The sequence below is a fragment of the Ranitomeya imitator genome, chromosome 1 (assembly GCF_032444005.1).
Source record: "Ranitomeya imitator isolate aRanImi1 chromosome 1, aRanImi1.pri, whole genome shotgun sequence".
Lineage (NCBI taxonomy): Eukaryota > Metazoa > Chordata > Amphibia > Anura > Dendrobatidae > Ranitomeya > Ranitomeya imitator.
Window position 1 is genome coordinate 386,818,451 of NC_091282.1, and position 16,847 is coordinate 386,835,297.

A 16,847-nucleotide genomic window follows, 5' to 3' on the forward strand; every position below is an offset into this window, starting at 1 on the left:
ATCGCAGCATTCTAGTGGCATAGGGAAGCATCGCGCAGGGAGGGGGTCCCTGTGTGCTTCCCTGAGACCCTCAGAAGAAAGCATTGTGATTGCGATGTTCCGAGCGTCTTCTCCTGTCTCCTCCTTGCAGGCTCCTGTATCCAAAATGGCCACGGGGTCCTAATGGGTCTTGCAGGGAGGCGGCTTGTCAGTGCCTGCTGACAGCAGGTGCCGGCAAGCCTCCAGCACTGCCTGTCAGATCACTGATCTGACAGAGTGCTTTGCAAAGTGTCAGATCTGTGATCTTACTTTATACAGTGATGTTCCACCCTGGAACTATGAAGGAAGTGAAAAAAAATATTATATTACACTGTGTAAAAATATCTTTTTTAAAATTCCAATATGAAGAAAAAAAATATTGTTCCAATAAATACATTTCTTTATGTAAATTAAAAAAAACAATAAAAGTACTCATATTTAGTTCACCCCTTCAGTGAACACTATAAAAAAAAAAAAAGAATTGGTGTTCTCCTCCACTTTCCAAACCTGAGCTTCAATCTTCAGGCTTTCGGCCTATATCAGATATTGCACTGCATTTGAGCTACTGGTTTGGTTGGGCGTACTAACGGTGTCTGTCGCTGCTTGGTGTTCTCCAATGAACAAATCTGAGCTTCAATCTTCAGGCTTTCGGGCTATATCAGATATTAAACTGCATTAGAGCTACTTGTTTGGTTGGGCCTAATAACTGTGTCTGCCACTGCTTGTTCTCCACCACTGAATAAAGCTGAGCTTCAATCTTCAGGCTTTCGGCCTATATCAGATATTACACTGCATTTGGGCTACTGGTTTGGTTGGGCATACTAACGGTGTCTGCCGCTGCTTGGTGTTCTCCTCCACTTTACAAAGTTGAGCTTCAATCTTCAGGCTTTCGGCCTATATCAGATATTTCACTGCATTTGGGCTACTTGTTTGGTTGGGCGTAATAATGGTGTCTGCTGCTGCTTGGTGTTCTCCACCACTTTACAAAGCTGAGCTTCAATCTTCAGGCTTTCGGCCTATATCAGATATTAAACTGCATTTGGGCTACTGGTTTGGTTGGGCATACTAACGGTGTCTGCCGCTGCTTGGTGTTCTCCTCCACTTTACAAAGCTGAGCTTCAATCTTCAGGCTTTCGGCCTATATCAGATATTAAACTGCATTTGGGCTACTTGTTTGGTTGGGCCTACTAACGGTGTCTGTGGCTGCTTGGTGTTCTCCTCCACTTTACAAGTGGATGAAGGATAGTAACTTTCCGAAACGCGTGTCGGGTGCGCACAGGCACAGGATTCAGCCCCCCCCAGGTATATGTAAATGTGATTTTCGTTGTGCTACCTCACGCCTAGTTATATGTTTTCGGCAAGCGTTGGCACATTACTTAAATAACCCCTTGGCAGGTCTCCGCACTTGTGCACTTTACACTTTGTGTGTTATATATCAAAATCAGCTATTTAGCTGATTTTGAGCACTTGGTCACTTTATTTATTTTTTTATTTTTGATATGGGCATATTTGTGCAATAATTTATTTAATTTTATTTATGCACTTTGAGCGCTATATATTAAAATCAGCTGTTATCTGCTTTGATGCACTTGGTCACTTTATTTCGTGATATGGGTATGTTCGTACACTAATATTTTTATACATATATACATTTTGCACTATTTGTTCTTTTTATTGTTTTGGCACAAATTTTAAAAATATTTTTTTATGTAAAAGCATTAAATAGAAAAATCCTGGTATTGTGGTGGGGACTCTATACAGCTTTATAGTCTTGTTGTTGCGCAAAATTGTATGTTTTTATACACTTATACTTTTTTGATTGTGTAATCATTGCCATTCCTAATAATAAAGCTATATTTTAACATTCCCACGCTTATATATTTTTTCTGTATTTTGGTCCGTGTGGTATTGCATTGGTTTTAGCTCCACTTTACAAAGCTGAGTTTCAATCTTCAGGCTTTCGGCCTATATCAGATATTAAACTGCATTTGGGCTACTGGTTTGGTTGGGCGCACTTACGGTGTCTGCCGCTGCTTGGTGTTCTCCACTTTACAAAGCTGAGCATCAATCTTCAGGCTTTCGGCCTATATCAGATATTAAACTGCATTTGGGCTACTGGTTTGGTTGGGCGTACTAACGGTGTCTGCCGCTGCTTGGTGTTCTCCTCCACTTTACAAAGTTGAGCTTCAATCTTCAGGCTTTCGGCCTATATCAGATATTTCACTGCATTTGGGCTACTGGTTTGGTTGGGTGTAATAATTGTGTCTGCCGCTGCTTGGTGTTCTCCTCCACTTTACAAAGCTGAGCTTCAATCTTCAGGCTTTTGGCCTATATCAGATATTAAACTGCATTTGGGCTACTGGTTTGGTTGGGCGTACTAACGGTGTCTGCCGCTGCTTGGTGTTCTCCACCACTTTACAAAGCTGAGCTTCAATCTTCAGGCTTTCGGCCTATATCAGATATTACACTGCATTTGGGCTTCTGGTTTGGTTGGGCGTACTAACGGTGTCTGCCGCTGCTTGGTGTTCTCCACCACTTTACAAAGCTGAGCTTCAATCTTCAGGCTTTCGGCCTATATCAGATATTAAACTGCATTTGGGCTACTGGTTTGGATGGGCCTAGTAACGATGTCTGCGGCTGCTTGGGGTGCTCTCCTCCACTTTACAAAGCTGAGCTTCAATCTTCAGGCTTTCGGCCTATATCAGATATTAAACTGCATTTGGGCTACTTGTTTGGTTGGGCCTACTAATGGTGTCTGTGGCTGCTTGGTGTTCTCCACCTTACAAGTGGACGAAGGATAGTAACTTTCCGAAACGCGTGTCGGGTGTGCGCAGGCACAGGATTCAGCCCCCCCCCCCCAGGTATATGTAAATGTGATTTTCGTTGCACTACCTCACGCCTAGTTATATGTTTTCAGCAAGCGTCGGCACATTACTTAAATAACCCCTTGGCAGGTCTCCGCACTTGTGCACTTTACACTTTGTGTGTTATATATCAAAATCAGCTATTTAGCTGATTTTGAGCACTTGGTCACTTTATTTATTTTTTTATTTTTGATATGGGCATATTTGTGCAATGATTTATTTAATTTTATTTATGCACTTTGAGCGCTATATATTAAAATCAGCTGTTATCTGCTTTGATGCACTTGGTCACTTTATTTTGTGATGAGGGTATGTTCGTACACTAATTTTTTTTATACATATATACATTTTGCACTATTTGTTCTTTTTATTGTTTTGGCACAAATTTTAAAAATATTTTTTTATGTAAAAGCATTAAATAGAAAAATCCTGGTATTGTGGTGGGGGCTCTATACAGCTTTATAGTCTTGTTGTTGCGCAAAATTGTATGTTTTTATACACTTATACTTTTTTGATTGTGTAATCATTGCCATTCCTAATAATAAAGCTATATTTTAACATTCCCACGCTTATATATTTTTTCTGTATTTTGGTCCGTGTGGTATTGCATTGGTTTTAGCTCCACTTTACAAAGCTGAGCTTCAATCTTCAGGCTTTCGGCCTATATCAGATATTAAACTGCATTTGGGCTACTGGTTTGGTTGGGCCTACTAACGGTGTCTGCGGCTGCTTGGTGTTCTCCTCCATTTTACAAAGCTGAGCTTCAATCTTCAGGCTTTCAGCCTATATCAGATATTAAACTGCATTTGGGCTACTGGTTTGGTTGGGCCTACTAACGGTGTCTGCGGCTGCTTGGTGTTCTCCTCCACTTTACAAAGCTGAGCTTCAATCTTCAGGCTTTTGGCCTATATCAGATATTAAACTGCATTTGGGCTACTGGTTTGGTTGGGCCTACTAATGGTGTCTGCCGCTGCTTGGTGTTCTCCACTGAACAAATCTGAGCTTCAATCTTCAGGTTTTCAGGCTATATCAGATATTAAACTGCATTAGAACTACTTGTTTGGTTGGGCCTAATAAGGGTGTCTGCCGCTTCTTGGTGTTCTTCACTGAACAAATCTGAGCTTCAATCTTCAGGCTTTCGGGCTATATCAGATATTAAACTGCATTAGAACTACTTGTTTGGTTGGGCCCAATAACGGTGTCTGCCGCTGCTTGTTCTCCTCCACTGAACAAAGCTGAGCTTCAATCTTCAGGCTTTCGGCCTATATTAGATATTAAACTGCATTTGGGATGCTGGTTTGGTTGGGCCTACTAACGGTGTCTGCGGCTGCTTGGTGTTCTCCACTTTACAAAGCTGAGCTTCAAACTTCAGGCTTTCGGCCTATGTCAGATATTAAACTGCATTTGGGATACTGGTTTAGTTGGGCGTACTAACGGTGTCTGCGGCTGCTTGGTGTTCTCCTTCACTTTACAAAGCTGAGTTCAATCTTCAGGCTTTTGGCCTATATCAGATATTAATCTGCATTTGGGGCACTGGTTTGGTTGTGCCTACTAACGGTGTCTGCGGCTGCTTGGTGTTCTCCTCCACTTTACAAAACTGAGCTTCAATCTTCAGGCTTTCGGCCTATATCAGATATTTCACTGCATTTGAGCTACTGGTTTGGTTGGGCGTACTAACGGTGTCTGCCGCTGTTTGGTGCTCTCCTCCACATTACAAAGCTGAGTTTCAATCTTCAGGCTTTCGACCTTTATCAGATATTACACTGCATTTGGGCTACTGGTTTGGTTGGGCATACTAACGGTGTTTGCCGCTGCTTGGTGTTCTCCTCCACTTTACAAAGCTGAGTTTCAATCTTCAGGCTTTCGGCCTATATCAGATATTAAACTGCATTTGGCCTACTTGTTTGGTTGGGCCTACTAATGGTGTCTGCCGCTGCTTGTTGTTCTCCTCCACTGAACAAAGCAGTGCCGCCTGTTTACTCCTGTTACCAATTTTGAACTTCATTTGGCCCACTTTATTACTTGGGCCTACTAACTGTGTCTGCCACTCATTACAGTTTTTCTCCACTGAGCAAAGCTATGCCGCCTGTTCAGTCCTGTTACCAATTTTGAACTGCATTTAGCCTACTTTATTCTTTGGGACTATATCTGTGTTTCCAACTCATCCTGCCCATTGGCCAGCCACTGCTACATGAGTCTGCTGTTACATTGACCCAGACCACTACATTCCCCTTGCACTCTACACAGCCAGAATCTGACCCTGCTGAAAGTCAGGTTCCCCTTCCCGCATACTATACCTCCTTACACGGGGACAAAGAGGAAGGTGCAGATGAAAATGCAGGTTCCTTCATCAGGTGGGAGGGCATACTCATTGGCAACATCACTGGCACAGGGCCCCTCATAGTACGCAAAAGTGTCTCTGCCGGAGGATGGTGCCCCCGCCGTCAAACACACCGCCATACTTTGAGGGACCCTGTGCCAGTGCCAATGCGAACAAGGGGGCCACCCTGCTTGCTCAGGATCACAGCACTTGCAAAGTTTTTATACTTACCTCTCTTTGCTCCACCGCCATGACGTAGTCCGTGTTTCCTGGGCCCACGAAAAACTTGAACCAGCCCTACCCCACCCACAACTTTAGCCAAATGACCCCCAATTTTCAATGCCAAACTATTATTATAAGGTAAATTAAGATTCACAAGCTTTAGTGACAAGCATTGATGTTTTTAACATTACAATGGGCACTGTAGGTGTTTTCCTGTCCTCCACTCACTGCCGACTTTGATTCCCCATTGACTTACTTTGGGTTTCGTGTTTCGGTCGAGCCACAACTATTCGCAATAATCGGCCGATTTCACCCGACCCGACTTTTGACAAAGTCGGGTTTCGCGAAACCCGACTCGATCCTAAAAAAGTAAAAGTCGCTCCACCCTACTCCTCTATGTACTCCTATATAGTGTTTTTCCACAATCTAGCAGGATACGGATGGAAAACCACTAATAGGATAAATCAGGAAAAATGTGCAGCAGGCAGCATTAATTGAAAAAAGGACAATGGGACAGTATGAGGCAGTGACGCACGCTGAGCTGACTACAACCAGCTGTGGCTGCAGAACAGACTACAGCATGAGCTGCACTCACACAGAGACCTTGCAAACAGCCGTGAACGGCGCTGCAAGGCCAAAAAAAGCTCCTCTCTGTACCCCTATATAGTGTTTTTCCATTATCTAGCAGGATACAGATTGAAACCCACTAATAGGATAAATCAGGAACAATGTGCAGCACTTGACACACGCTGAGCTGTCTACAACCAGCTGTGGCTGCAGAACAGACTACAGAGTGAGCTGCACTCACACAGAGACCTTGCAGACAGCCGTGAACAGCGCTGCAAGTCAAAAACAACGTTCTCACACAGTGGTTGCTAAATTAGCCTGGGTAAAGCACAATGAAGCAAATCACTATCTCAAACTGGCCCTCAGTCAGAACCTGTCCCTAACTGAATTCACAGCAGAGTGAACCCAAAATGGCGGCGGTGACTTTTATAGTGCATCATGACATCATTTCAGCAGCCAATCACAGCCATGCCAGTAGTTACATGACTAATATGCATAACAGGATGTGCCCACACTTCTTAGGATTCCTCATTGGCTGAATTAAATCAAACTGGCTCATTGAATTATGGGAACTTCCGATTCCAGTATCCAATATTGAGAAAGTATCGGAACTCAGTATCGGAATTCCGATACCGCGAATATCGGCCAATACCCAATATTTGCAGTATCGGAATGCTCAACACTAATTACTGATTTTTTTTTTCTTTGCATATCAGATGCAAAACAAAAAGTTTACTCTTTTAACCATGAAAACTCAATAATTTTAATATCTGTACGAACTTTAACTTATGACTCTAATATAAAGATTATAAAATGTATTAGAATCATAGGAGCATAGAATCATAGAATATTGGAAGGGACCTCCAGGGTCATCATTTTCAACCCCCTGCTCAATGCAGGATTCACTAAACCAGTGTTTCTCAACTCCGGTCCTCAAGACCCACCAACAGGTAAAGTTTTCAGGATCTCTTTGTATTTCACAGGTGATAATTTCATCACCTGCTTCAGCATTAACTCCATCACTTATGGAAATCCTGAAAACTTGGCCTGTTGATGGGTCTTGAGGACTGGAGTTGAGAAACACTGCACTAAACCATCTCAGACAGATGTCTGTCCAGCCTCTGTTTGAAAACTTCCATTGATGGAGAACTCACCACCTCTCGTGTCAGCCTGTTCCACTCATTGATCACCCTCACTGTCTTTCATTACTATGGATAAAGTTGACAAAAGGAACATTAAATGTATCTCAATTTCTTATTTTTGCACAGTACAATTAGGTAAACATTCAAATCAAGTTTTATAAGCTTTTATAAGGACATCTAATAAGTGAATAATTCATTACTCTGCTATTTTACCTCCAGTTTCTAGGAGCACAAAGAACTTCATGTAAATTAATTCATTTCTGAAATTATAATATGTTTTTTTTTAAACAGTGATCATATGACTAAGATATACGATCCCAGATCATAAATTGAAACTGTATAAAAAGGTTATGTGAAGTGCGACTCACAGCAGGTACATATGTCCTTAGCTCGTTGGTTTAGTCTGAGTGAAATATCAATTTCTAAAAAGATGAGATGTGACACCCATATTAAAAGGAGAGAGAGGATAAAATATTACAGAAAAAGTTACATATATGGATCAAGACCCTTGATTTATGCATAATGTGCAAAGACAAAAAATGGATCACGACTCTTATAAAACTAATTAATCTGACTGCACAATTCCCATTTCTAACTATACTTAAAGGAGATGTCTGCTCTTCTGATGAAAGTCTGCAGGCATTCTATGTAACTGCAGACATTTGAATCCTTATAGCATGCACACTGTACACTGTCAGGATTCTATGGTATTACAGGCAAGAGTGGGCGGTCGCAAGACCACAAATATGCGATTTGCAAACTTCTGGACACATTCCGACTAAATGTGATTGACCGAACTTTACAAAAGTGAATTAAGCAATTTTGAATATGTCTGGTCGTAACATGGTTGAAAGTATGTAAATCACATAGTCACAGTCACATGACCCACCCTATCTCGGCACCAATACCGGAAAATTACTGTCAGTGCACAGTGCATACATTGTAAGTTTACAGAAGTCTGCCGTTTTACAGAGTGACTGCAGACTTTAAGAATAAGACTGGACAGCCCCATTAAATGTGTCCATTTTGAGTATGTGAATGCTGCAGCCAATCACTAAGCTTTGCGGTTGTCTACTTTGGCATGCTGTTAAAGGGAACCTGTCACCCCGTTTTTTGAGATTGAGCTATAAATACTGTTAAATAGGGCCTGCGCTGTGCGTTACTATAGTGTATGTAGTGTACCCTGATTCCCCATGTATGCTGAGAAATACATTACCAAAGTCGCCTTTTTCGCCTGTCAATCAGGCTGGTCTGGTCAGGTGGGCGTGTTCACAGCGCTCTTTTCTTCCCCAGCTTTCCGTTGGTGGCGTAGTGGTGTGCGCATGTCCAGAGTTCCGACTTCCCTGCGCCCACGTGAAGACACAGCGCGCGATCTGCGCTGTAATCCCTTGCATCGGTGGGGGCGGCCATCTTCCTGGGGCCGCGCGTGCGCAGATGGAGTGCTCTGCTGCACGGGGCTTTAGGAAAATGGCCGCGGGATGCCGCGCGTGCGCATTAGAGATCGCGGCGGCCATTTTCCCAAAGCCGAGATGCAAACTCGGCTTTGGGAAAATGGCCGCCGCGATCTCTAATGCGCACGCGCGGCATCCCGCGGCCATTTTCCTGAAGCCCCGTGCAGCAGAGCACTCCATCTGCGCACGCGCGGCCCCAGGAAGATGGCCGCCCCCACCGATGCAAGGGATTACAGCGCAGATCGCGCGCTGTGTCTTCACGTGGGCGCAGGGAAGTCGGAACTCTGGACATGCGCACACCACTACGCCACCAACGGAAAGCTGGGGAAGAAAAGAGCGCAGTGAACACGCCCACCTGACCAGACCAGCCTGATTGACAGGCGAAAACGGCGACTTTGGTAATGTATTTCTCAGCATACATGGGGAATCAGGGTACACTACATACACTATAGTAACACACAGTGCAGGCCCTATTTAACAGTATTTATAGCTCAATCTCAAAAAACGGGGTGACAGGTTCCCTTTAAGCACAGTGTTTGCCTCTTAGACGTAGGGTGCTGACAATGTAATATAATTTCTGAAGCCATGTTAACAAAGATCAATGAGGAGCAGCACAGATTCTGTGCTGTTCAACAGCTAAGTTATTATAATTTTGATATTCTTAAGTTCAAGACTCTAATGTATTAAAGTTTAAAATTTAACAAGTTCTTTAATAGCTATTATCCAAGATGTAGCGAAGATTTATTAATAGGTATTTTAAACTTTCCTTGCCCCAGTTATGGTTTTCTCATAGAGTTTATAGAGAATCTGTCAGCAGGATTTCACCTCACAATCTATTTATATGTGCTTGTAGCTCTTTCAAAGACTAGTTCAGCAATTCCTTTACGAGGCCATAACATTTCTCTGTTACTGAAAAATCCTTAGAATTTATATGCAAGTGACTCTGAAGGATTATGGTATGTCTGATGCCTCAGTCACTCCATGTTTATCTCCGACCAAGTGCCACCTCCTCCTGCTTGACTAACAGCTTCTATTCTGTGTGACTTCAAGCAAAGGAACTGTCAGTCAATCAAGAGGAGGCAGCCTTGGGCAGGGAATATAAATGGAGTGACAGAGGCTTCAGATCTACAAATACCAGTTCAGCCTCATTTGCATATCAATCAAACCTTCATTTATCAGCAATGGAAGAGCAGACTGGCCTAGTAAAAGTATTACTGGACTTCTCTTTGAAAGAAATGCAAACACATATCTATATGTATAAAGCTGAGTGTATGTGCAGTGCCTTGCGAAAGTATTCGGACCCCTGGAACTTTTCAACTTTTTCCCACATATAATGCTTCAAGCAAAAAGATACCAAATGTAAATTTTTGGTGAAGAAACAACAAGTGGAACACAATTGTGAAGTTGAATGAAATTTACTGGATATTTTACATTTTTGTGGAAATTCAAAAGCTGAAAAGTGAGGTGTGCAATATTATTCGGCTCCTTTAACTTAACACTTTGTTGCACCACCTTTTGCTGCGATTACAGCTGCAAGTCGCTTGGGGTATGTCTCTATCAGTCTTGTACATCGAGAGACTGAAATTCTTGCCCATTCTTCTTGGCAAACAGCTCAAGCTCAGTGAGGTTTGATGGAAATCATTTGTGAGCAGCAGTTTTCAGAACTTTCCACAGATTCTTGATTGCATTGAGTTCTGGACTTTGACTTGGCCATTCTAACACTTGGATACGTTTATTTGTGAACCATTCCATTGTAAATGTTGCTTTATGTTTCGGATCATTGTCTTGTTGGAAGACAAATCTTCATCCCAGTCTCAGGTCTTTTGCAGACTCCAACAGGTTTTCTTCAAGAATGGTCCTGTATTTGGATCCATCCATCTTCCCATCAATTTTAACCATCTTCCCTGTCCTTGCTGAAGAAAACGGGCCCAAACCTTGAGGCTGCCACCACCATGTTTGACAGTGAGGATGGTGTGTTCAGGGTGATGAGCTGTGTTGCCTTTACGCCAAACATATCGTTTGACATTGTTGCCAAAAAGTTCGATTTTGGTTTCATCTGACCAGAGCACCTTCTTCCACATGTTTGGTGTGTCTCCCAGGTGGCTTGTTGCAAACTTTAAACAACATTTTTATGGATATCTTTGAGAAATGGCTTTCTTCTTGCCACTCTTCCATAAAGGCCAGATTTGTGCAGTGTACGACTGATTGTTGTCCTATGGACTATCCCACATCAGCTGTAGATCTCTGCAGTTCATCCAGAGTGATCATGGGCCTCTTGGCTGCATCTCTGATCAGTCTTCTCCTTGAGTGAGATGAAAGTTTAGAGGGATGGCCGGGTCTTGGTAGATTTTCAGTGGTATGATACTCCTTCCATTTGAATATGATCTCTTGCCCAGTGCTCTTTGGGATGTCTAAAGTTTTGGAAATTATTTTGTATCCAAATCCAGCTTTAAACTTCTCCACAACAGTATCACCGACCTGCCTGTTGTGTTCTTTGGTCTTCATGATGCTCTCTGTTCTTCAAACAGAACCCTGAAACTATCACAGAGCAGGTGCATTTATACGGAGACTTAATTACACACCGGTGGATTATATTTATCATCATTAGGCATTTAGGACAACATTGGATCATTCAGAGATCCACAATTAACTTCTGGAGTAAGTTTGCTGCATTATAAGTCAAGGGGCCGAATAATATTGCGCGCCGCACTTTTCAGTTTTTGAATTTCCACAAAAATTTAAAATAACCAATGAATTTCGTTCAACTTCACAATTGTGTTCCACTTGTTGATTCTTCACCAAAAATTTACATTTGGTATCTTTATGTTTGAAGCATGACATGCGGGAAAAGGTTGAAAAGTTCCAGGGGGGCGAATACTTTTGCAAGGCACTGTATGTGTATGTATCAAGCCACATAGCCCCATCAACTCCGCATAGCCACACTCAATCCACCCACAAAGCCCCGTCCACATGGCCCACAATGTTAGCACACATGGGTGGAGACATATTTACCTCAATTGCCACCCTGCAAAACTCACTGACTGCAATGTCCCAGCCGCTGCGAGCTACAATTCGGGCCGCCGCCTTCAGAGTATCAGGGTGCGGCAGGCACAGGTCACATCTTTATCCATCGTGTCTGGAATGGAGTTGCTCCTGTGAGGCATGATGTCAAGGAAAAGGGAGGAGCCTCATGAATTACACCGCTGTGCTCATAACAGGAAGTTGCTGTGCACGTGTGAGGGGAAGAGAGGAGTGGGGTGAAAATGAGAGGACTGAGGGTAAAATGAGAGGAGTGAGTGGAAAATAGTGGAGTGAGGGGAAAATGAGAGGTGTGAGGTGAAAATGACAGGTGTTAGGTATAAATGATAGGTGTGAGGGTAAAAATGAGCGAAGTGAGGTGCTGCTGCAGTATGAGGCTGTGTATAGAGAAGTGTGAGACACTGCAGGTGGAGGCTGTGTATAAGGCTACATTCAGTATTTGGTCAGTATTTAACTTCAGTATTTATAAGCCAAAACCATGAGTGGGAGAAAAATACAGAAGTGATGACATGTTTCTATTATATTTTTCCTCTGTTTCTTATACTCTAAGTCTTAGCTTACAAATATCATACCAGTAACATGCTACTGAAGATCTTACAAAGACGGTTACACCTTTCTTTTGACAAAGAGCTGCCAGAGAAACAAACATAATTCAGAAAGCGCAGAGGAGCAAGGATGTGATTGCTATCATTAGATGGATAATGGAAAAGGCCAAAGAATACTGTTGCGCACCTGTCCCAGATCCAAGCCTTGCTCACCTCTTCCTGGTCCACTAGACTTTCCTGTGCTCCATGTTGGTCTTTACAGATGGCCCGGCAAGATCCCATGAACATCTGTCTAGGTGTATAAAATATTCACTGATACACACCCTTCTATCTTGGTATTGCTAGACCTTGGTTTGCTACACACATTTTCCTGGACTCTATCTGCCTGCCTGCGGTCTCCTAGTATCCTAAGCTCACCTGCAATTTCCTGAACTCCACCTATCTACCTGCAGTCTTCTGATGTCCTCCACCTACCTGTGCTTTCCTGAACTCCACCTGCCTGCCTCTGGCCTCCTGACATCTTCTGCCTGCCTGTGCGTTCCTGCACTCTTCCTGCCTTTAGTGTTCTGCACTCTGCCTGCGGTTTCCTGACGTCGTCCACCTGCCTGCAGTTTTGTGCACTCTGCATATCTGCCTGTAGTTTCCTATCGTCCTCTGCCAGTCTAAGGTTTCCTGCACTCTACCTGCCTGCCTGCAGTCTCTGCCTACTTGCCTGCTTTCTCCTGACATCCTCGACCTGACAGTGATATCTTGCACTCAGACTCCTGGCCTGCAGTTTCCCAAACTCTATCTACCTGCCTGCAGTCTCCTGTTCCTCAGATGTCCATGTTCCCTGTGCCACGCCTATCAGCTGTGCTCACACCCATGGCCTTTGTGGTTACCCGGACTTTGAGCTTGGAGGATCACCTGCTGAGTTTAAAAAATACAACAAGATCTATTTTTGATTCATCGACTACAGCAAAGCCTTCAGCTGTGTTGATCACCAGAAACTTTGGAATACCATGAAGGATATTGGTGTGCCACACCATCAGATCAGCTTCATTGGGAAACTTTTCATCAAACAAGAAACAACAGTTTGAACTGAACATGGCGATATGGCATGGTTCAAAGTATAGCTGGATGTCAGACAGTGCTGCATCCTTTCACCATTTCTCTTCAATTTATATGCATAAACTACACTGTTCAAAAAAATAAAGGGAAGACTAAAATACCACATCCTAGATATCTCTGAATGAAATATTCCAGTTGTAAATTTTTATTCATTGCATAGTGGAATGTGTTCAGAACAATAAAACATAACAATTATCGATGTAAATCCCATGGAGGTCTGGATTTGGAATGATACTCAAAATCAAAGTGGAAAATCAAATTACAGGCTGATCCAATTTCAGTGGAAATTCCGCATGATAAGGAAAAGATGCTCAGTATTGTGTGTGGCCTCCACGTGCCTGTATGACCTCCCTACTGTACAACGCCTGGGCATGCTCCTGATGATGCAGCTGATGGTCTCCTGAGGGATCTCCTCCCAGACCTGGACTAAAGCATCTGCCAACTCCTGGACAGTCTGTGGTTCAACGTAACATTGGTGGATCAAGCGAGACATGATGTCCCAGATGTGCTCAATTAGATTCAGGTCTGGGGAATGCGCTGGCCAGTCCATAGCTTCAATGCCTTCATCTTGCAGGAACTGTTGACACACTCCAGCCACATGAGGTCTGGCATTGTCAACCCAGGGCCAACCGCACCAGCATATGATCTCACAAGGGGTCTGAAGATCTTATCTCAGTATCTAATGGCAGTTAGGCTACCTCTGGCTAGCACATGGAGGGCTGTGCGGCCCTCCAAAGAAATGCCACCCCACAACTTTACTGACCCACTGCCAAACCAGTCATGCTGAAGGATGTTGCAGGCAGCAGATCGCTTTCCACAGTATCTCCAGACTGTCACATCTGTCACATGCACAGTGTGAACCTGCTTTCATCTGTGAAGAGCACAGGGCACCAGTGGCGAATTTACCAATCCTGGTGTTCTGTGGCAAATGCCAAGCATCCTGCACGGTGTTGGGCTGTGAGCACAACCCCCATCTGTGGACATCGGGCACTCAGACCATCCTCATGGAGTCAGTTTCTAACAGTTTGTGCAGACACATGCACATTTGTGGCCTGCTGGAGGTAATTTTGCAGGGCTCTGGAAGTGCCCCTTCTGTTCCTCCTTGCACAAAGGCGGAGGAAACGGTCAGGATGCTGGGTTGTTGTTCTCCTACGGCCCATCCACATCTTCTGGTGTACTGGCCCATCTCCTGGTAATGCCTCCTGCCTCTAGACACTACGATGATAGACACAGCAAACCCTCTTGCCACAGCTCACATTGATGTGCCATCCTTGATGAGCTGTACTACCTGAGCCACTTGTTTGGGTTGTAGATGCCAACCAACATTCAAAAGTGACCAAAGCATCAGCCAGAAACTGGTACTGAGATGTGGTCTGTGGTCCCCACCTGCAGAACCACTCCTTTATTGAGGGTGCCTTGATAATTGCCAATAATTTCTGTCTGTTGTCTATTCCATTTGCACAACAGCATGTGAAATTGATTGTCAATCGGTGTTGCTTCCTAAGTGACAGTTTGATTTCACAGAAGTTTGATTTACTTGGAGTTATATTCTGTTGTGTAAGTGTTCCCTTTATTTTTTTGAGCAGTGTATTTTCAGGTAGGATGGACTTGCCAAAAAAGAAGAAGGAATCAAAATTGCTATAAGAAATATTTACAGCAACAAACGTAGATGGAATGAAGAACATATTACTGAGTGTCAAGCGAAAAAGCTCTAACATGAGACTGTTGCTCAACACAGAGGAGACAAAGATATTGACTACTGCGAACGTTGCCCAGGCCACATTTGAAATGGATGGTGACGAACTGGAAGTTGTAAAGGACTTTTTGGGTCGATGATCACTCAATATGCAGTAACAACACAGAAGTTAATAGGAGAATAGCTATGGACACATCAAGAATTAAGGATGTTATTAATACCATGGATGGCCAGAAGAACAAACAATTCAACTATAGAAGAAATCAAGGCAGACTGGTCACACAAAGCAAGGACCAAAAAGCTACAACTTGCCTACTTTGGACACATCATACGAAGAGAGCAACCACTTAAGAAGGACATCACATTCAAAAGAATAGAAGGAATAAGACCAAGAGGAAGACCAGCAACCCGATGGCTTAATACTGTCAAAATAAAAGGGAAAAATACCCTGGTGGATCTATCTAGGCTTGCAGAAAATGTTCCTACTGCTCATTCATCCATCAAGTGGCAATGCTCAAGATCGAGCCAAAGGTGGTTAAAAAAAACAAAATAAAATATAAACACGGCCACTTTTTTTCCATAAACTGTGATTTGTTACAGAATTCATATGAAAGGGTTAATTTATATTACAAGTTTAAACAAATGGAAATGGAAAAGAGTGGCATTGTTTCTTGAAGAAAAAATCCATGATTTTCTCATCTTATGTGATATAATCATGACATTTCATGATGTGGAAGGAAGGGGGAGTGGGTCATACAGTGATATCCTACAATAGTAAATGCTCCTATTGGTTCTTTTCTTTCACTGCAGCTATAGATGCTTCTTATTAGCATGTTAAAGCACAGCTCCATCGATTTTTTTTTTCACCACTGGAGTGGAATCACTAATTTATATTCTTTGCCTTTAATAAAATACTTAGCAGCCGTAATTGTCCCGATGCTGCTTCTGTCCCACACCAGACCGCAACGTCTGACTGACCAAAGTCAGCGCTAACCGTCACGAACTCTCAATGTAAGTAAGTCTATGAGTGACTTTTTCTGGCTCTAATAGACTTGAGAAAAGACCTCCAGCTCGCCCAGCAAACACTGGCATGATCTGGCATGTTACAAAGGAGAAGACGAATGGAGTGACACCGAGAACAAAAGACAACAATAACAAAAAACACTGGAGTAATGATGTGATGAACATTAAGAAAGGAATGTCTTATTCCTGCTGCAAAAATTTGCTAATATAGTGATCAATGTGTCTTGTCATTCTGGTAAGTTTTGTAAAATAGAATAGAATATGCAGTCCTTAGGTTCCTAGTTCTAAATTATTTCGATGGAAGAAACTCACTATTAAAAATGGATTTAAACAATGTAGACAAATAGTAACGTCCCCTTCACCCTTGATGTGCTGCAGAGTCACATTGAATTCCCACTGAATGATGTGACAGTAAATGGTGTGGCTTCTTTCCACTTGTTACCACTGCAGTCATCCACGTCTAGATTAACTATCATCAATTCCTGACAGGTACATTTTTCTAACACATTACCCAAATGTGCTAGTTTAAATCTTCAGGAGTTGAGAAAGCGAAAGTAGCAGGTAATCTTGGAAATTTATGGACAGCCTGTGGAAAGGTCAGGTAGGTTGGCACATAAATTAGTTTAACTGCAGAAAAAATGGTAATAGGGCACTTAGTCAATAAAGCCATGGATATGATCTAAACCTGTCCAAGACATTGTATTACGGTGCGATCTCCAGAGTTTTATAAATGTAGAGAATCGTAAATAAAGGACACATAGTCACACACAATATACTCCTTCGTCAGGGCTTCTCTGATTATTTAGTATCAGAGCACCTATTGAATTAGAATATATCCTCTTTATTAATA